The sequence below is a fragment of the Larimichthys crocea genome, chromosome XII, assembly GCF_000972845.2.
Source record: "Larimichthys crocea isolate SSNF chromosome XII, L_crocea_2.0, whole genome shotgun sequence".
Taxonomy (NCBI): domain Eukaryota; kingdom Metazoa; phylum Chordata; class Actinopteri; family Sciaenidae; genus Larimichthys; species Larimichthys crocea.
Genome location: NC_040022.1, coordinates 1,251,856 through 1,272,951, shown reverse-complemented (window position 1 = coordinate 1,272,951; position 21,096 = coordinate 1,251,856). Strand labels below are relative to the sequence as shown.

The 21,096-nt window shown below is 41.8% G+C and overlaps 1 long non-coding RNA gene across 1 annotated transcript in view; it reads right to left on the bottom strand.

Annotated features, from left to right (window-relative positions):
- Positions 1–2,581: 2,581 nt before the first annotated feature.
- The window catches only part of LOC113747105 (uncharacterized), a 49,453-nt gene continuing 30,938 nt past the window's right edge, over positions 2,582–21,096 (bottom strand). Inside the window, exons 2-5 of the long non-coding RNA XR_003463344.1 lie at positions 15,521–15,692; positions 5,011–5,115; positions 3,729–3,802; positions 2,582–2,869 (exon numbers count right to left, since the gene is read on the bottom strand). This is a non-coding gene — a long non-coding RNA (uncharacterized LOC113747105). The remainder of the gene's footprint in view (positions 2,870–3,728; positions 3,803–5,010; positions 5,116–15,520; positions 15,693–21,096) is intronic.

The window sequence follows — 21,096 nt, the reverse complement described above, 5'->3', positions numbered from 1 at the left end:
TTGGATTAAAACTGTCTGCATTGCTCAATCTGACGGCATAATGGGACAATAAGTGTTGGCACATAAACTAACTGATGTGAAGTGAAGAGCCACCAGCAGAGTCAAGCAACTAGAGGGAGACTTCAAGGAGTCTATTAAATATTTAGAGCTGCTGTGATGTTCAAAGTCTGTCTTAAAAAAATCATACATTAACATTTGTTGACGTGAGACATCCTGCTGTTAGTATGTTCCAATGCAATCATCAGCAGGAAAGAAGTGCAGTGAACAAGCTGAGAATGCAGGGGACAGCTTTAACGACGCATATAGACAAAAATGCATATGCAATTTCCTACATATTAACTGGTGCTTCAGAACATTCGTAAGCATGGTTTTCTGAATGTCATTCTGCAGCAGGAGAGACTTGTCATAAAGTTATTCCAAAGCTATACTGGTCATACCAGAACCAAGTAAGGCCGTAGCAGTGAGTATTTATGAGTAATATAAAATTTTTATTTGAAAAATGTCGATGGTGTTATCTTTTCTTTTGAAAGTCAACACACAACAACCGCAAGCTGCTGACATCAGTCTTGGCTGCAACATAACTGCATATTTAAAACAATTTGTTCTTTTTTTTGATACATTTGACAGTGTAGACAACATAAATATCAGCACCCAAGACACAGCCCTCTACTAACTCTTTACTACCTTTTTAAGACTTGGTTAAGACAACTGCAGGGTCGCTGCTAATAACTGATGCAAAGACATGCAATGAATTGAAGTGCCACAGCCACAGCTTTGCGTGTAATGGTTACAGGTAATGCCAGCTTGATGGAGAAATAGCAGAATATTAACGATACAAACATTTGTTTAAAGGCTTGTCTACATTTGTTTATTGCGGGACACCCAGTTGCTCATCCTCAATGATATGAAGCACAGAGTTTAGAACATATAGGAATATTTTATGTGAGTTTTAGTTGTGATCATTGACAGAATATAATTAGTGGATATGATGACCAGCAGGAGGCAGGTCCATCAGCTGCAACAATTGGGTCCAATTGTATTATGGGGAAATAGCCCTACTTCCTCCATGTAGTTATTACTTTTTAGTTCATGAGTTGAGTTTATGGTTTTAATTTCTAGTTTCATGCCTTCTTCCGCACAGAATGATGTAAATTATCGTCCCATTTACATTCAAATAACAATAAAGCAGACTTTGCTTTAGGGTGTGGCTACCAGGGCAACACATCAAACAAACTCAGATCAAACTATAAAAATCTGCAGTGATGCTGCTTATTTCTTCTCTCGAATTTCAGATATTTTAGCATACAGTTTAGTTGTAATACAAAATCCTTTATAATCAGACAGGTCGCCGTTTTTACCTTGAAAACCACTCGCAGTATGTCACCCACCGGCTCTACACTGTCATCCAAATATAATAACTCCAGGCTCTAAAAAAAAAAAAAGGTGTCAGCTTCCATAATGCTGACCTTGAGGCTTTAAAAGAGTTGTCCACGAACCAATGGGTGATGCACGACGGATTGACACTGAGTCTTATGCAGCTGACCCCAGGCTGGACCTTGAACTCGTTCTACAAACAACATCACTTGTCTCTCTGGGTTTTCTGTCTGTCTGGAGTAATAATCTCTCCATTTGTTGACCTCTGTGTCTCACCCCTTCTGTATGCACTAACTAAGACCTTGCGCACACACAAATGCCCACACCAGCCACAGTCCGGGCGCAGCAGGGACTGACCCCAGGACGTTCTGAGTGTCCCCGTTCAGCTCTTTATTCTTGTGTTGTTAAATGCATCTGTGGTCTCAAAAGATATAAACGCACTGAGCGCTATAAGATAATGAAAACTCAGTGGATCCTCTTGACTGATGGCTGCAATCACCTCGGCACAATGAAAAATGGATCGCGCTGCAAAACAGAGCCCGTGTGATAAAAATATCACACCGCGATATGGACGGAAATGTGTCATCCTGCCATCCGAAAGTGGTGCACGGACGCTGTCTCCGTGGAGTGCCGAGTCAATCACCTGTTAAGAATGACAGGAAGAGGAGACAAAACAAATTATGTGGATGGAGACATGTGGCTGACAGGATGCGCAGGAGTAGACCAGACTGACAGATGCATGGAAACAAGAGGGCGGAGTGGTGAGATCACCATGTAGCTGCTGTTGGATAGATGAGAAACTGATTTGCAGGTAAACAAACGGTGTAGGAGCAGACAGGTGAGTGGGTGGCTTAATGACCAGACCAGACCAGGAGGACAGACAAGATTAAAAGACAGAGAGGAAACAGACAGTCAAAGGCAGTTAATGCTTCAGTACTGGGTCAGAAAGAGAAAAGAAGCAGCTGCTGTGACATCTGGGTGGACTTGGAAAAAGTTGTGCTGTTAGTCGGGTCACATGTGGAGGCTTGGGTTAACTACCAGCACTAATAATCAGCTTGGACAGAGAATACAGGCTTAATGAAGGCTAAGCCACAGTTACAGCTTCTCTCAGTGGTCTGCGGTCAGAGGTTAGGAGCTTAGCAGTGGGACGCCGAAACAAACAAACTCCAGACAAAGTGGAGAACACAGAAAAATGCCAAAGAAAAAACGTGGGTTTATTAGCATAACACTTTCTTATAAAAGAGCGCTGTGCTGTAAACAAGTAAAGCCGCATCCAAGATTTCTCTTGCAGGCCCCCAAGGTTCATTTAAAAAAGAACTGAAGAAACGAAAAGGTAGCAGAAGAGAGGGAGTGGAGAGATAAAAAAAAAGGAGGACAAGAGGAACAAAAAAGGCAATCAAGGGAAATGAGGGGAAGAGAGATTTCCTGTCCCATCCAAGGGCATGGCAGCGTTCATGTTCTCAGTCGGCACCATCTGCTCCAGGAGAATGTCAGCCTGCCAGCGAGGAGAACAGTACAAGCCTTAGCCAATACATGCCGTAACACCACCACCACCACCACCATGACAAACAAACACACACACACCGAAAAAGAGACACACACACACACATACACACCGGAGAGCAGCGCATTAATTCTGCTCCGGCGAGTGTCTGCAGCAGAGTTCCAGCTATTAAAAATCTGCAGTCTCTCCGGGTCTGCAGATAACTGTGAGGCAGCACATTTTCCAAGGGTGGGTAACACAATGATGTGCAATAAGTAAATTTCTCCAGGAGAAATGAATTAAGTTGGTACGGTTTTGTGAGTTGCATCCAGGTGCAGTGAGGAGAGCGTCGGCGAGCCGGTGGCTGGCTGAGTCAGGCCCGGGGTGACAGCACATAAGAGCACCCGTGAGGGACAGGCAGCGTGTGGCAATGTGCTACAGTCAGCTCAACTGTCTTAGGATGTGTGTGTGTGTGTGTGTGTGTGTGTGTGTGTGTGTGTGTGTGTGTGTGTGTGTGTGTGTGTGTGTGTGTGTGTGTGCGTGTGTGTGTGTTTGTGGCTGGGCAAAGGTGAGTACTAAAAGTTGGTGTGTTCCTGCTGAGGAGTCTGTCTGCAGCTGTGAAGGGGGTAATGAAGAGCGGTGCACCAACCTAACACCAACACATTTAGCACCCACCCACACACACACACACACACACAAATACTCAGCAGCAACCCCAGGTAACTCAACCATGATGGATAACAGAGGAGTGAATGACATAAATACATATCAGTCTTCTAAACAGGCTGTTGTGTCATTCATCTGCATTTATACCGAGGAACACATCTGTCATATGAATGTAAACACACACACATTACTTTGACCCACTTACGCTATAGTAGACAATACAGTCGACCCAGATATCAGCTGACATCCATCTCTTTGTAGTGGACTGGAGGCATCTATCTGTCCAAACATAGGGAAGGCAGAGAAATGAATCGCTTGTCAACATGTTCAATAGATTTGTGCAGATGGACACTCCATCACTCTCTGGACTTTGTCGCTGAGTGCTTGTAAAAGCCTGACCTACGCTGCCACCCTCGCAGATCTCAGCAATTGTTACAAGCGTCCTGACAAGCAAAGACAAAGGGGAAGGACGTGTAGAGGAACTACGGAGAACAGATGCTACAGTGTCACTGTTCATCATGACTCATTAGGGTTCAGAGTACACAATATCAGCACAACAGACGTCGGGGGCGGCAACAGTTGACCGTCTTATCTAGTGTTGAATTGTTTCGGCATGCCACGGCGTGTTTTAAACATCGAAAGAAGAATGATGTTGCAGTGTGCAACGAGGAATGTTGCATCGTTTTTCTCTTTTTTTCAGGCTTTTCCGAACTTAAAAAAAAGTGCTTTACGGAACTAAAAGAGATTTTTCAACACTGTGAGCATCAGAAATAAAAAAATAAAAAAAGAAAACCTGGAAAAAATAAAACTAAAAGCCTTGAAACAGGCTAGATGGTTTGAGCACGTCGGAAAGCAGAGCAGCTACACTTGAAGTCAGAGAGGAAAGTGTACTGTCATTGAGAGAGGCGAGACACGACAATCATTTAAAAATGTGGGCATAATAAAACACACAGAAGACTTTCATAGAGTTGCATTCATTTGTTCACATCCAAAGTGACAGGAATAGCTGCATAAAGAATGAAAACAGATCTCGAGGGAGAAACCTGCGCTCACCTCCGCACAGACAGCCATGGCGATCGTGGCACGAAGTGGGTGTGAATGGTAAATGGACTGCATTTATATAGCACCTTTAGTCACCCACTGATGAATGAGGTCGGGGACATGATGATGCTATATAGCATGCCATGAACCAGGGCCACAGTGTCGTGCCTGTGCATGCAAAGCACTGGTCTAAGCAATTTGGTCTCCAGTGTCCCTGACATGTGGACAGGTGGACAAGTGGATGACCTGATTTGCCTGGTGAGTCACAGCCACCTCATAGTAACTGCCTCCACTCTACCAGCTCAGCCTATGTATATATGTTTATAACTTTTTTTTGAAATACTAGGCATGAATATAATCTACTTATTACATTTCTAGCTATGGCTATCCTCTAATCAGACTTGTGTCTCCTCTTCAACAGTTGAGTTTGAAACACAGCTACAGACCTTGAAGCCAATGTCAGACGACGTCATCTGCACACCTCTTAGACATGTCGACAGAGAAGACGAGGCTTTGTTTAGTCGAGTGTCCCTCTAAGAACCACTGCATTCCTGGAAATAAGAGACGTGGGCAGTATGAGACGATAAATCAAGGTTACCATGACTACAGTGCCAGTGTTATAACGGTGAGAAATCAACACTTAACAACATGTAAAATACAAATATAGAGTCAGACACAAGTAATAATGAGTAACATATCAGTCAGTAATGATAACAAAAATAGTTGCTGAAAAAATGTGAAAAGATTTTGAACGATATATTAATTAAATGTGGAGTTAGAGGTTAAAACAGTTTGCAGTCCAGGATTTTGTGGGCGGTCCTAAAAGGTGGCTCGATGACACGCTGAGGCCACCCTGAGCATACTCCTGCACCCCTAGCAGAGAGATAGAGATGAATTCATCTCGCTCAGAGTGTTTCAAAGTTAGTCATGTCATTTTCTGAACTCATCTGACACGTTTCAGTCGCCTCAAAATGGCTGAATGACTTCTCTCGTGAGTGGGCGTGGCTTCAGCACATTCAGTAGACACGCCCCCACAGTCCTGGAGCTGAGAGTACTGCTCATTGTTACCTGATTTTGACACCTAACTTCATAAACTTGTCGATATTGTGTCCCTCTGCAATAGTTAGATTGAGCAGGTTCAGCTGATATTCTGTGATCTAATCGTTTTCATTAGAAAAACAATGAAAGCACCACATATGTTAATTCCAGCTTGTTATGGGCATTGCTGTGCACTTGGCACTAAAATAGGAAACTGCTGGTAATTAAATCTGCACAAATTTTGTTGCTGAGATTCTGTTTTCTTTCACTAATGACTGGTGAATCTTAATTAACTCTTTGTCAGTCTAGTTAAAGCATTGTACAACATTTGTACGACTTTTTATTTTATTTTTTTACAAATCCTTCATACAAGATAACATATATTTGTAAAGAGGACTTTCTACAACCTATAATCATCAGAGTAGTCCAGCTATCTCACTGTAACAAATCACACTTTTGTGTCAGGCATCCCAAACTTTTAAACTGTAGTGTGTGTTAAACAACAAAAGCTTATTAGTATGTAGCTAAACTCCACATTAATCAAACTGTGATCTCCATGCCATCGATAAAGGATATACTGATAGCAGCATGAATACAGGCTCGCACTCCTCCAACGCCCAGCTGATGGCTCTGACCCTGCCCCTTTCTCCCATAAGCACTCTCTTTATAGATCTGCCACTGAAACCCAGTGAAAAGTCCATAGCAATATATTCCCCCTCTCATATCTATCCACTACAATCACTACAGATCTCCTTCTCCCCCTGGGCTGCAAATTATCGAGAAACGCCAACGACTAGCTGAGTGGTAATTTGTGGAGCAGCGGACCCTCATCCCCTCGACCTTCTCTCCCTCTCTCCTCCTGAGACAGCCGGCCTCTCTTCCATCAATTCTTCTATTTAATTTTTTTTCCTCTCCCACTCGTGAATGTCAGCCCCCTTTTCTTTCTTTTTCTCCCCCTCTATTCCTCGACCTTTCCTCTCTCTCTCTCTCTCTCTGTCTCTCCCCAGTAATGATTTATACACTGCCTTCACAATAAGGAGGAAAAAAAGCTGATCTTAAATAACGAAATAAATGTTTTATTAGGAGAAGCCCGATTGATAATTCACAGGGAAGGCTGACAGCTGTAGGACTGCGGAAAAAATAAAATAAAAAAAAATATATATATACACATGAGGTCAGTGTGTATCAAGCCTCTGTCTGGTCATGCAGCTGTCACACTCATGCCGATTTATCAATCGTCAGGCCCGCTCTCCTGCAAAATCAATTTGAAAGAAAGTGCTGCAGAACGAAAAAGGGCAGCGGAGGTTGGCGTCACATGACTCATGAGAAGAGTATTCCTGAGAGAGAGGCAGCAAATGTGATCGTTGGTATGCCGAACACACATGTATGTATGTATGCTTGGTAAGAACAGAGGGAGGAGCGAATGTGTGCAGATACTGAAGATTAAACTGGAGCTGAAAATAAAAAAACAAAACAAAAACACAACTGCACAATCCTTTGAGTCAGTTGCTGTGCAGTGAGCTTTTTCTCAGCGATTTGGCTCCTGTGCAGATAGAAGGAGGAGAGTGGTGTTATAAGAATGAGTCAAGTCGAGTTGCGCATTAGTGGGTGAGAGTGAGCATTTCACTGTGACACCCACATTCTCAACGTGAAGACCTACAGTGGGCTCGACAGGGCAGACGTATCATCGATTGATTCATCTCGTTAGAAACTCAGAGGAGGCAACAGAATGAGAATAGCTTATATGGCAACACATCATGACTAAACTACAGACCTACACGATACAGTGATATTCCCTCACTCGGTGTCTTGATGATGTTGATGAAGAGTGCTGTCCAACATATCAGTTCCTAATCTCCGATATGTGTTCAACTGGTGACTGATCAGTCTCAATCAGTGTCTGAAGCTTCTGCCATCTGTGCTGGGAGACAAAATCAGAGTCAAGTGGGCGTGGAGAGCTTTTTATACATGTCAGAGAGCATGATTGGAAGTTAACAGCTTAATTGCACCATGCAGTGCACCTGTGTGGAAGCATCTGTATTCGTTATGTTTCTCCACTCATCTGTTCAGCTTTTTCCATGAATTTATCACCTGCCTGCAGCTACAGTCACGTCTTTCATGGGCTCGTCATCAAGAAATGATGTAGTCCTACTTTAGCTTCTGATCAAAATGTATCTTACTGTTGTTTCCAATGCTCACATGGACCAACAAACTATTTTGCTGTATATCATTTTGAGATGAATCAAACCTTGGTAGATGAGCTATTTCTGATCTAAGCCTCCTCATATGACCAGCTGCTATGAAGGCCATTGATCCCACCAGCTGGCTTTAACCACGTCAGCATCTGGTATCTGGACTGTGGCAAAGGTCACAGGCCTCCTGTCCTCTACATCATGCCTGTATCACTAACAACTGTATTGATTTACTTGTTTTTAATCACAGTTTTGTCAGCACTTTCCAGCGTTATAAAACAATAATTTCTTATGATATCATGAATTAAATTAAACATGATCTGGACAGAGAATGGATGGATGATTTAGGTTTTTTGTTTTTTTTTGAGAAGGGTTGAATCTGGGGCGAGTTGGTTGTGGAAGATGTTTCACTTCTCATCCAAGAGGCTTCTTCAGTTCTTCAGTACAACCGAGTCCAGTCGCCCCAGATTCAACCCTTCTCAAAGAAAGATGACCTGGACAGCTGAGAACCTTCACAGATAAAAAAAAAAAATATTGGAGATTTTACAGCCAGTTTTTGCTAAAAATCAACATTTAAACATAAGATTAATGTACTCTGTGTGTATAGAAAATCCTATGTCTTCTTTTCATAACATGTGAAAATGAATCTTGCTGGAATTGTTTTTTTTATTAGGTCTTGGGATCATGGAAGGAAAATGTAGCCATCTAATCAAACAACCTTCAGGCTTTTTGTGAGAGATGCAATATATAATTATGTCAGTAGAATGTGAAACGTCCAGTGTTTCTTGTTGCCATTCTTGTCGACGTGAAGGTTTCATTCTGAATGTCCATGGTTACAGGGAACAAATACCTATTCTTCCCCTCTGCAACTGCAATGCAGGGCCAGAATAAGACTGTAAAGGCAAACAAACAGTGATGCTTAAAAAAAAGAAAAGATTTCATCCTGCTTGAAAATAAGTTTTGAATAACGAGGACAGGAAGAGAACAACATCTGATAGCATACAAATAAATGAAAACTTCGCTGTATCAGAAATGACAGGTTGCAAAAATAACTTAATTCTAAAGAAAGACGAGGAAGTGTTGTGCTGGAGAACGCAATTAAAAAAAAAAAAAAGTATGAGCTGAAAAACACAAAAACAAAGCATGACCTGAGTTTTGCATCGTGACTGTGGGTAAACACCACCACAATGTGAGCACTGTATGGATGACTTGAACTGTGGGTGGGCTAATTCGTGCTGTAGAATTTGTCATCTGATGTGCAAAAAAAGAACAAACAAACACACAAAAAAAGTGCTACCAATATATGTCGAGACAAATACCAAACTAAATCACTGTCACTCTTTTTCAGAAGATTTCACACAATGATGTCACTGGCTACAAGTTTTGTGCCCGTTTGTTCAGCCTCCAGCTGTGTGTGAAGAGCAGATAAAAGGCGTTGGAGAGGCATTTGCTCGACTGTGTCTGTGAGTGTGAACTGTACACAACCCACACACTCTGTTCATGAGGAGTACCCTTTACTAATAATACAGCACTTGGCCTCCAGATTTGGATGGACGCAGCCTTGTGGTGATGGAGAAGGGGAAAAAAAAGAGATTGGGGGAATCTGTCAGTTTGGGATCGCTGTAAACTTACTTCTTGTGTGCAACTCTTCCCAATTCTCCAGGGCAACAAGCTCATGAATAAACAGAAGGATGGTGCATGTGACTGTGAAAACACATGGCTCGAGCTGGTATAAATGTAACCGCCTCTGCCACACAATGTTTTCATTTATTTTAGAAGAGCAGAGCAGAAACTGCCAAAATGTCAGCAACTCTTTTTGGATCTGTTCTTCTTGCAAGGACTGCAGCTCCACAGGTTGATTGATGACATTTAGTCAATGTTTAATGGATCCACTTGTATCAAATTTTGCTCACCGTGCACATGGCATCACGTTGGATCAGCTCTCTGTGGTTTGTATCGATGTGTTCTGCCTACAAGGCCACTCTTCAATCACAAGTGAATTCTTGCTGCGAGGATTCAGAAAAATAACGTCTTTTCAAAGGTTATGTTACTAAGAACACCACTGAGACCGCGAGAGGAACTTCTGGAAACTGTAGGGATTGAAGATACTGTCCTACAGTACATCTCCGCTTTCTAAAAGGAGAGTGCTGCCAAATAACAGAAAGGCTGTTTCACGGTTGATGCCTTTGTGTAACAACGTATTAAGTTCCTACATTGAGCCAAAACAACTGTGTCAAGCCCAGGTGGCCTGTCAGTGTGAAAGAGGAAACGTGTGGTACCCTAAAGTCCAACCCTCAGTATTGATTCAGTGAAGATCTGGGTTAACAACATGCATCTAGGGTGCCAAAGTTCCTTACTGTTCCAATCAGACTCGCTTCTCAGAAAAAAACACTGGGCTGCAGGTAAAAGCATCAGAAAACAAGGCTAAAGAAACACATGTTTCATTAGAGAGCGAGCTCTAGTTCAGTGGTTTAAAACCCGAGGGTCAGGACAAGATATAGGAACGGGAACACAGAGTAAACATTTGTCTTCTACAAAAAAGGATCTTATTTTAGATTTGCCTCAAATCTTTTATCTTGTAAATTACTAGAAAAAATGATGGCAGATCTAAAGATATGTTCAGACAGAAAGCGTCTATAATTCAGCCCACGTTCTGCCTGAGCCTTAAGAGTGAAAATTATCACATCGTCATCATTTACTCAGATACATTTCCCCCAAATATCATGTTGTGCCTCAGTTTGTTTTCCATCTTTCATTAGGCATAAGGGACATGAACAATATTAACTTTACTCTACAATATTCTAATTCAATATTTGAGTATATGGGTGACACAGAGGGTTGCAAAATTCCCAGACTTTTTAAAGTTGGAAACTTTCCATGGGAATTAACAGGAATGTATTGGAATAAACAGGAATAACTTGTATAAATGTATTTCTTGACTAAAATAACCACAATTGAATATTTATGCTATTCCACCTCTTACTGCAGGCACAGATGATTTCTAGAACTCTGGACCAGACTCTGGAGCCCAGAGCTCTATTGAAGCCACACATTTGAGCCCATGGAGGACATGAAGTGAAGAAAGTTTTGATGATATTATGGTATGATAAATATGTTTTGGTATTAATGTTTAACTTGCAAAAAGCAGATGAAAATATATTCAGTATACAGTAGACAGATAGCATCATTTCATTGACCAATTTCCCATAAATGTCCATAATTCCCAGTGAAAGTTCCCGATTTAGAATGTTTCCAAAATCCCCCAGCTTAAATTCCCATGGAAAGTTATTGGAACTTTCCTATCCCACCCCTAGTGACACATTGTATGATAGATATGTCTTGACCTGTAATGACAATCACCTCCATGAACACCGTTAATTAGTGGGTATATGCTTTGGGCCTTTCTTGAGCGCCCCTTTAATTAGAGATAGAGCATATGTTTCAAGGACACTTTGCTCCGTGCTGCCATGATTTGAGTTGCATAGGAACATGCTGGACTTGACACTTTCACATCCACCCCAGAAAGTCAGGGACATGTTCTGCCCAATCATAGAATGACCTTTAAAGACAGAGGAAAGGATAAAAGGTCACAATTAAAAATGTATTACCCTCTATTATTCCAGCTTAGCTTCGCTTCATACCGGGTAATTCCTGAGATGTAAACATGCCAAATCTGTGAGCAATCACTGGCAGTAATTGCTGATGATGATTAAAGTCTGGTAGCGACTTGCTCGTTATTTGAACTGAGCGCTGTAGACCAAAATCGTGATAATAAAGCAGCGTAGACAGGTGCCTTTTATGTAGCAAACTGGCAATTCGTGCTGGCCCTAAAAAGAAACTCTAATGTCCTGTCCATTTGAAACAAGAGCAGAGAGTGGAGTGAAGTCTTCCTGATAGATTCAAGCCAAGCCTTGGGTCAGATAAACAAACCAGCGGGAACAGAACACAAATCGATGGGTTAAGACAGGTCAGGAGTTAGTGGGGACAGAGAAAGTCAGGTTAGGTCAGAACTGGGAGCAGTTTGTCCAACAGCGAAGACGGTGTCTCTTCAACTTTCAATTTACTGTTTGCAGCTGTTGCTATTAAATGTCTGTAAGGTTCACTCTCTCAGAAGATAAAAAAAAAAAATGCAGCTTTCAAACCTTAAAATTTATTTCTTTGAGATGCCACTAATGAAAGATTTTGATGCAGTACAATTGTTCTGCTTTTCAAAAGACCACCAACTCTTTTTCTGTAGTGCCCCATCGAGAGAAGAAAGCAGACTCAGACAATGACATCGGATCATTTTCGGGGCGCGAGATGAAAGCGATCACCAGCAGGTGTTTCGATCACAGATGCATTAGCAGCGGATATTAAAGAGCGGGCATTGTGCTCAGTAAAATTCATTCCACATTTCCTTCCACCGCAGCCCCAGTACTATGTGGGAGGGTCATGACCGCACAACCAGAGCTACCTCTCCCATCAGAGATCAGACAGACACAGCGGGCCGTGCACTCTGACCACACCGCCTTAAATAGCACACACAGATGCCCGCTCACACAGACACACAGTGAGTCACGATGGCACAGAGCTGAGACGGTGTTCAGTGCTAGTGGGGAGACAAATGGCTGTGCTGATGATACTTTTAAAAGTTAAACTCCTCTGGATCTCACACATTCATTTTATTCCTGCCAGCTTGTTTTGTTGCTTCTTTCGTTGCACTGTTATTTGCAGTAAACATGATTAATCAAAAGCAGAACTTTTATGGGTGGAAAACCTACAATGGGCACCGTGGATACATGATAATACTGTTCATTTTGTTGTTGTCGTAAAGTAACTACAAGAGAATATCCATCATTTTAAAAAATATGATGCTGAAACCTATTCTTATGTGAAAGCTATTAATATATTGCAGAAAAACAGACAGATAGAAAACGTATTAACTTCTTAGCCATGATTCAAAACAATCCCTGTTAAGTTTTATTGTATGGTTTTATTCTGACACTAACACAAGATAACAAGGGAGGAAGGCAGCAAGTTTGTTGCTTTAACAAAACTAAGAGTCTACATGAAAATGCTAACTTAGTGATGTTAAGTTGAGGCTGATAGGGACGTAGTTATAAACATAAACAGAAATACAAAAACGTCAACCTCATGGTGGGCAGATGAAAAGTTTGTAGGCTTCTTCCTATGAAGGTCTGAATAAACGTTCATGGCAGTCCACTCAGTAGTTTCTTAAATATGTTTCAGTCTGAACCAGATGGTTTACTGACCAAAGTTGCCACCCCTACTGCTGCTAGTGTGTCCACAACAAGTCCCATGTCTTTGTGTCAAAGTGTCTAATAAGGACAACAGTTTTTGATTTCAGTATTTAGTGAGAGTGCTGCACAACAGTGGTGTTTTCTGTACCTTTTGCTAGATCCTGTTTATGAAATCTCTGTGGGCATAAGGTCACAACAACCCACAGGAACATCACCAGTCTCCAGAGCTCCACAGCCTTGTAGCAGCTGGTTTACTGCCCACTTCCTATTGCCTGCCTCTCTGTCTCTTCAGTTTGTAGTCTCTTCAGTTTGTAGTCTGTACACTTCAACTCAAATAAATACGGTGGCCATTGAATTCAAAGTCTTCATCCAAACTCTACCTGGCCGGCACTACGCTCACGTTTTCACTGCTGCGACAAGTCATCTCTCCACAAAACACAAAACTTTGTTAGACATTCAGCGGATCATGTGAAAGGAACTGAAAACATTTAATATCATGTGGTCTGACACTTATAATAACATAATAACAATGTGAGCTCATTCAATGGATGCATTTTGACAGGACCCATAAGGACTACTACGTTGTTGCCTGTTTTGCGGCTGCAGCCTGTAGCTCTCTCACTCAATACTGGAACAGATTCATAATTCATAAATGCCCCCATTAGTCAATTTGACACAAAAACATCCAATCCAAGATCCAATTGAAGTCATCCTTTAAATGTCATTCTGTCACGTCGTGAAATATTTTAAAAACAGACAGACTTGTAATGGTTTACAAAGGCACAGACAGATGTCACCCTGTCTATATGTGCGTCAGATCAGAAATCTGTGCGCTCCAAACGATGCAGTCTTTCTTTTAGTTTGAAGGATTTGATGACTTTGTAGTGTTGAAATGTGGCATACGTAAACACACAAGTGAAGTCTGTTTTAGTTTGCTTCCTGTAGTACTGAAAGTGATCACATGGTCGATGTAAGTAGCTGATACACATGGGATCCATCAGTCAATGCTGCACATGCTTCTGATCTTACACTAAGTGGTTTATTTTACCGCAACAAACACCGTTCTTCAGCCACTCACACGCTGATATGCATGCACAAAGAGCACCGTACATACCGCACACTTACACTCTGGGGTTTGTAGTGTCAGCTCAACCCTCTGACAATATTGAACCTTCAGTAAGTTGAGAGACTGGTCAGTTTGACTTTGCAGAAATGCGCTGTATTGCATTTTGAGTCCCAGGCAGGCAGTTCGCTTTGATCGATGCACAAAGGCTTATAAGAGGCAGAGTGGAGCTGGCACCTGTGAGGCACATTGAGTTTGAATTGACAGCTGCAGAGCTCTGAGGTGTGTCTCCAGAGTAGGCAGGCGGCTGAGCCCCAGAGGCCGTCTATATTCCTGCACAATGTTGAAATATTGTGGGTTCAATAGACGACCTGCCTTGAACAAAGTTAATGTGACATCAATAGACTACAGCAGAGTAAAGTATTTGACTCAGACAGCTATATCAAATAAGCTCCACTGAAGCTACTAACATAAAACTATTGAGTGTTTACAAGAACTACCATACAAAATGAGTTAGAAATTAAGCCTCACGCTTGATGACATAATTCAGGCTCTGAGTGTTATGTATGTCAGCGAACATTACTGTCCTAGTTATCAGATGCCTTGTAACAGGAAGGCATTTGATTGTTTGGTAACGCTGATATTGCAAAATGACAAAATACTTCTTTTTTTTTTTTTAAACGTTGACAAGCATCCACTCTAAAGACGGCGCTTTGTGGGTCGGCCTTCAGCCGCTCCAAAAGCATCCTGAATGCAGAAGTAACAGGGCTTTTAAAGAGTAAATATAGAGGCAGTGTTTTATGTATATGCAGAGTACCCGCAGGCCGTTCGTGAAGATGTACTACAGTGTACCATGTGAAACCTTCTGGGAGAGTACGGACGGGCTTTTAGCATCCGCCAAAGCTTAAAGATCCAAAAACCTTCCCATGATGAAATTCCACTCGTGTAGCTTCAGTCAGCCAGCGTCTCTCTCTCTCTCTCTCTGAACTCCTGATGTAGTTGAAGTCCGTGTTGAGAAAAATGCACAAAGCAAAGCTTAAAAATAACGTGCGCTAAATAGGCAGCATACTAATGGAATCTCGCTCCTGTGTTCAGTGGTCTCACTGCTGCAGCAAATTTATGCCAACGGTGGAAAATTGAATGAGCATCTGAAAGCCGAAACATCAAACCCTTGAACAGAGCTCGACCCAAGTTGATTAAACGTGTGGTGGAAAAGAGAAAAAAAGAGAGAGAGGTGGAAGCTGACAGAGGCAAGCAGACATACATTGACTGAGTGAAGAAGGGAGGGAGGGAAGGAGGAAAGGAGGAGAGTCAAAGTAAATAATTGAGGGTGCCAGCGAGGAGAGAGCTCTTACTGACCCAGTGTGATACTTTGGTCACTTCCTACTGACCACACAGGTCTCAGAAATCAGTGAAACATTACCTTTAACTCGGACATACATCGGTTCCCCAGCCGCTCGGATCAATGGCCACTGATCGCCCTCCATGCTTGGCTGTTAAGGCCATTACCACAGTTGTCTCCATCGATCTCTGGAGAAATGTTTGTGTCCTGGTCTCAGCTGACGATAGTTGTCCCGTGTTGAAGGTCTGCTGTCCTTGACACACAGCGGACAATAGGGTTCAATAATAATTAAGTGAAGGAGGATTCATTAGGAAACTGTGTCACACCAGCCCTCGGTCATGAAAATTAACATTTACAGTACATACTGTTAGACTGGAGTAAATATAATTGCTGCTGAAATCTTGTTAAGGTTTTTTTTGGTTCATAATAGGTGGGTGGTTGGATTAGGTGGTAAATAAGTATCTGTTAAGTCACTGAGGCAACACAACTGTGACTAAGCTTGTAGCCCACTGAGGAAAGCACCACATGTAACATTCCCTGCAGTACTATTAATGCAAACCACACATTTAACTGTTAAAACACGAATTGATTTTATTATGAAGTCGTCAAAGCAAATGCAATCTTTTGCAAAAAAGCATCTACAAGACAAGACGGTGGTCATTCCTGACATCTTTGAAATATTTGAACATTTTCAAACATTACGGGGAGTAATGGAAAAAGAAGGAGCAGCCACAGCGAGCTGTTAGATGAAGAGCTGCAGGCAACAGACTGCACACCTCCAGCTTCTCACGAGGTAACCAACTCCTTTCACTCTGCCCTGCTGTTTCGCAGACTCGTGCTGTGTGCAGCATAAAATAAGACTGTTACTCACAGACTAATCAAAAGAGGCTAATTATTATCAGATGATTACTGCCTGTATTCGTACAAAGTACAAAGTTCTTTCTTAAAATGAGAATAGTTTGTTATTGCTGGCAGCAGAATTTCATCACCACAGTGCTTTGCCTTAAAATGCTGCCATGCTTTAATCATCAGCTGAACATGTTTAATTGCTAATTAGAATCAAACTAATTTATCCCGAGCAATAAAAACATGCATGAATGTGTGGATCAAATTCCACGGACTCCACAGATTTTGAGATATCTCACTCAGAACAAACATCAACCTCATGGAGGCGCTAAATGAAAAGTCAGAAGATTGACAGTCAGTAGGATTCGTCCCCTGGGGACCATGAAAGCAACATTACATGACAGTTCATGCAAGAGTTGTAGTTGCTGAAGATATTTCACTCTTGGAGTGCCGTCGCTAAATGATCTAATTCAGTTTGTTTTAACTTTGCATTCTCTACATGCACATTAAGATACTACTTGCATTCACTAAACTGTGTAAACTGCAAATGAATTCGACTTGTTCTGCTTGGATGTTTTTTGCTCCAGAGCTTTAGAGACGTCTACGAGAATTCACTGTACATGAGTCAGTTACTTACAACTGACTGCTGCAACAAAACATACAAAGACATTGCTGATGTGAGAAGATATGAAGGTTGAATGGAAAGCACGCCTTCGCCCACTCATACCTACGACACAGCACGCTGCAGAGCGTGGAATCACGAGTTCGTACATTATCAGTTCAGTTACAGTACAAAAAGTTGGAGTACTTTAACAGACAAATTTCTTCTACAGATTTAGATTTGGAAAACTTTTCACCTGCTCACAGACAGATCTCTCTGAGGTCAGTGAGAGAAAAAAGAAAGCTTCTGTGAGAAGTTCAGTCTTCGGAGAACAGAGGGCTTTGTGCTGTGATTGATTTTAAAGTAGGTAGACGGTTACTGGATCCAGTGCTTCTGAAAAGTCCCCTCCGGCATCACGAATCTGTAGTTGCATCAGTTATATTTACACTTCAGTGGTGAACAACTTCTGATTGGTTGGAAAAGTGTGAAAAAGCACAAACAAACTAAGATATTTCTCATAAAGAATACAGCACGCAGCAATGAAGAATTACACTGCAACATTGTGCATTTTTATTTTGCACTAATGGAATTACATAACTATAAATTTTTATGCCACAGCTCAGTTGAGGGTTCATTTTGTTGTAAACATGACCCAACCTGCATCTGATCATAAAAACTCCATCATCATTAGATGATGTAAGATGCTGTTCAGGTAAACCCTGCCCTCATACCCGGGGTGGCCTTATAAACACTAACGTAATCCTGCGCGCCAAAACCAATTTGCACACCTCATTAGACTGTGCCTGTGAAAATATGTTTGCAGACTTAAGACAACAACCTGGAATGATTTATGAGGCTAAAACAATGAGAATTAATCCATTGTTTACAACTGTTTGAAGTTAATGCATCGGAGCAAAGGGCTAAAAAGACGTGAATAATGAGCTGAACTGTAATGCTAGTAAAATAGTCAACACGCAGTGGGTAAAGGCAGTCACTGTAAATGCATGTATCACTGATTTCTGTCCTGATAGTTTTGTTTCCAGCTAATTTAATACATTTCATGACTGCAAAAGCAACAACTTGCAGAGACGCAAATTACAAATGAAGACAGTGATGGGTAAGCAGGCCGAATCCAGCATCAGCACTATCTGGCCATCAGCAGGTGCCTGTGTGCTCCATTAGGATGCATTATATAACAAACACTAAGTCAACTCTCAGTGGAGCGGACATCTCCTCCTTCCTCTCAGTCAGTCTGAGGCGAGGTCTGAACCACAACGATCAGCTAATAACTAAAAAACACACAGCAGCAGCAGCAGCAACCGCTTCTGAAATCACGTCCCACGTGACGTAACTTATATTTGTTCAGTGGGAAGACAATTATTTTAATAAATTTACTGTGGGACACTCGTCTCATTGCATTTCCTTCTGCTTGAAGAGCAGAGAATAAAAAGTAGGCAACTTTTTTGTGCTCTTTTGACAGACTACTAAAGTGCTATCTCTATTTTACTTTGACATTTATATTAAAAAAATTTTTATATATATAGATATATATAAACTTTTGTCTAGTATTTAAACTCACATAACAAGAATCTACAGCCATACAAGCTCCATTAGACCATACTTAGGCACGCAGTGGTGCTTTGCTGCCATGTTCACTACAATGCTAAATGCTCATATTCAGCAGGTATGATCTACCATTTGCATGAAAGACAAAGTACAGATGTTTTCTTTAATTATTTGGTCATAAACCAAGGTATTAGACAAATTATATTTTGCCCTGATGGTGCCATTAAATAAAAAGTTATGGGAATCACCAATCAATCGCTATTTAACATAAGTTTGTTTCAGTTAAAACTACAGATGTGAACCTCAAGTGGTGCTAGAGGAGAAGTCAGAGGCAAAGTTGTGATGATGTCATTTTACTGTTCACTAAAAGGCAAAATACTGACCATCTATTATACTGGGAGGAGGAAATGAGTGAATGAGGTAATGATTTCAGATTCAGCCCAAGGATCTACTATATCATTGGCATATATCCTCTGGGAACCTGCTGGTCTCTCCAAAATTTGGTGTTGCTATTGAGATCTAACTGCTCAATCCCACCTGATAAGGCTTCTAACACTTTCCGGCTGCACCGTGGCTGACAGAGCTGGTCGTGCCCGTTCTAGACAATGATCGTTTTTCCACCAGAAGCACTGCGCCATGTTTCAGAAGCAGCTTTACGCTGCGCAACACAGAGAATCTGCAGCTGTTCTATTACGGACGGATGCTGTGACACGAAGCACATAGAAGATAGACACAGAAACAGAATAGACAATATGGTCAACTTTCAAAATAAAACATCCTGTACAAGCCTACTTACCCTTGGTAGAAGCAAATAAACCAAATCTGAGCAAGTTAGAAAAGTCTGAAGCCGTGTGGAGGGTGGCATCATTGACCTGCTTGTGAACTGAACCACCAATCAAATCATGGCAACAGTTCAGTCTGGACCAAAGACTAAAAAAACAACCAGTTCAACCAGGTTAATGGTTTAACTCTGCAGTTGTACCTCTTTAGTTCAGGCCACAGAGTACAAAGCTAACACACTTAAGGCCCGAGGAGAGCAACCACTGAGCAGCAGAGAACACATTTTGAAGAAATGGGGTTTGTGGTACAAAAAAAAAAAAAAAAAAAAAAAGAATACTTGATGTGAAGTAAGTGGGAAGGTGGAAGCCTAGACTCATCTGTTGACATCTTTCCCTCATCACCTATTTAAAGACAATGGATAGAGAAAAGGGGGGAGAGAAAGAGATAGAGAGATAGAAGGGCCAAATAAAATATTAAACAAAAAAAGGAGTCTATATTTAGACACAAGTGGTGGGGGGAAGCTTCAGTTGTATTATTGATGTCGCCGTGCAAGTGGGGGCTCTCATGGTTCTCGTCTGAGAGGAGGCCTGTGTGGTTTGTGTGGTGCGATATGGGGTTTTCTGTGGGGAGTGGTCACTGCATTAACAAGACACAGTGGAGCAATATGGGAGAATGAGACAGGAAAATAGTACGCTACCACGTTCGAATCTGGGCAAAGAGACTACAAAACAGTGGGAGCATGAAGGAGAGCGGCTGAGGAGACGAGGCTGCTACAGAAATATTTGCCTGCACTTTTCTGACACAATTTTATTATTCCGCTCAGATGCAAGGCTAGTTCTTCTCTGGCAGAGGCTCGAAGAGGCAGCCTTCATGTGGAGGCACTGATCCTGCTCTTTTTTCTCAACCTGCACACACACACACACACACACACACACACACACATCTGGGTTCATAGAGTAAAGATGTGGGAGAGGTTGTGAGGCATTGATTTATGCATCATCTTGGGACTTTTTTTGAACAAGTTGGCGATCGGCATGATCTGCAAGCAGCAAGGTGTGATTCTCTGAAGGTCATTGCTTCTAAAACATTTTGTTTTCTTACCACTCTTACTTCTTTTTTTGTTAAAAAGGGACGGCATTGTGGCCGTCTTTTCATTTCCCAGGTAAAAGACAGACTCGGTGCGACTACAGAGCATCAGAAGTGCGAGTGCAACTTCGATTTTATCCTCAGCTTTTCTAGAGTCACATCTCACTTTCACACACACACACACACACACACACACACACACACACACACACACACACACACACACACACACACACACACACACACACACACACACAGACATGGATTGAGGAAGTGACCTTGATGTACTGAAAGATCAATGCATCTTAACTTCCACGGCCTCAGATTATCCTCTCCCATATTACATCGCAGTAATATCCTTGCGCTTATACTGTAATTCAGTTCAGAGCCAGACAGTCTCGTCTGTGGCGTGTCTGCTGGACGCCGCATGCAGCTGGAAGCCTTTAATGCTCACAATACATATGAACGTGGATTGATGAGGAGTAATCAAATGCAGCCGGGTGTCTGAACCTGACCTCAATGAGGACACAAAGACGATGCGACGGTTTTAGATAATCTGCTACACACGGTTCTGCGTTTCTGTGGGAACAACTGCTAAATTACTAAATCAGTAATGATCCAGGTTTTTTTCTGGACCGTACAGTACGTGACTGCGTGCATGTGGCTTCTGTTCCTTCGTAACTTGTCCTGGAGCCAACCGCTCAAACATATACCTGCTATTTTTGTACTTCCTTGACCTTTTGTTACTTACAGATAATATATGCATGGAAGATAATGC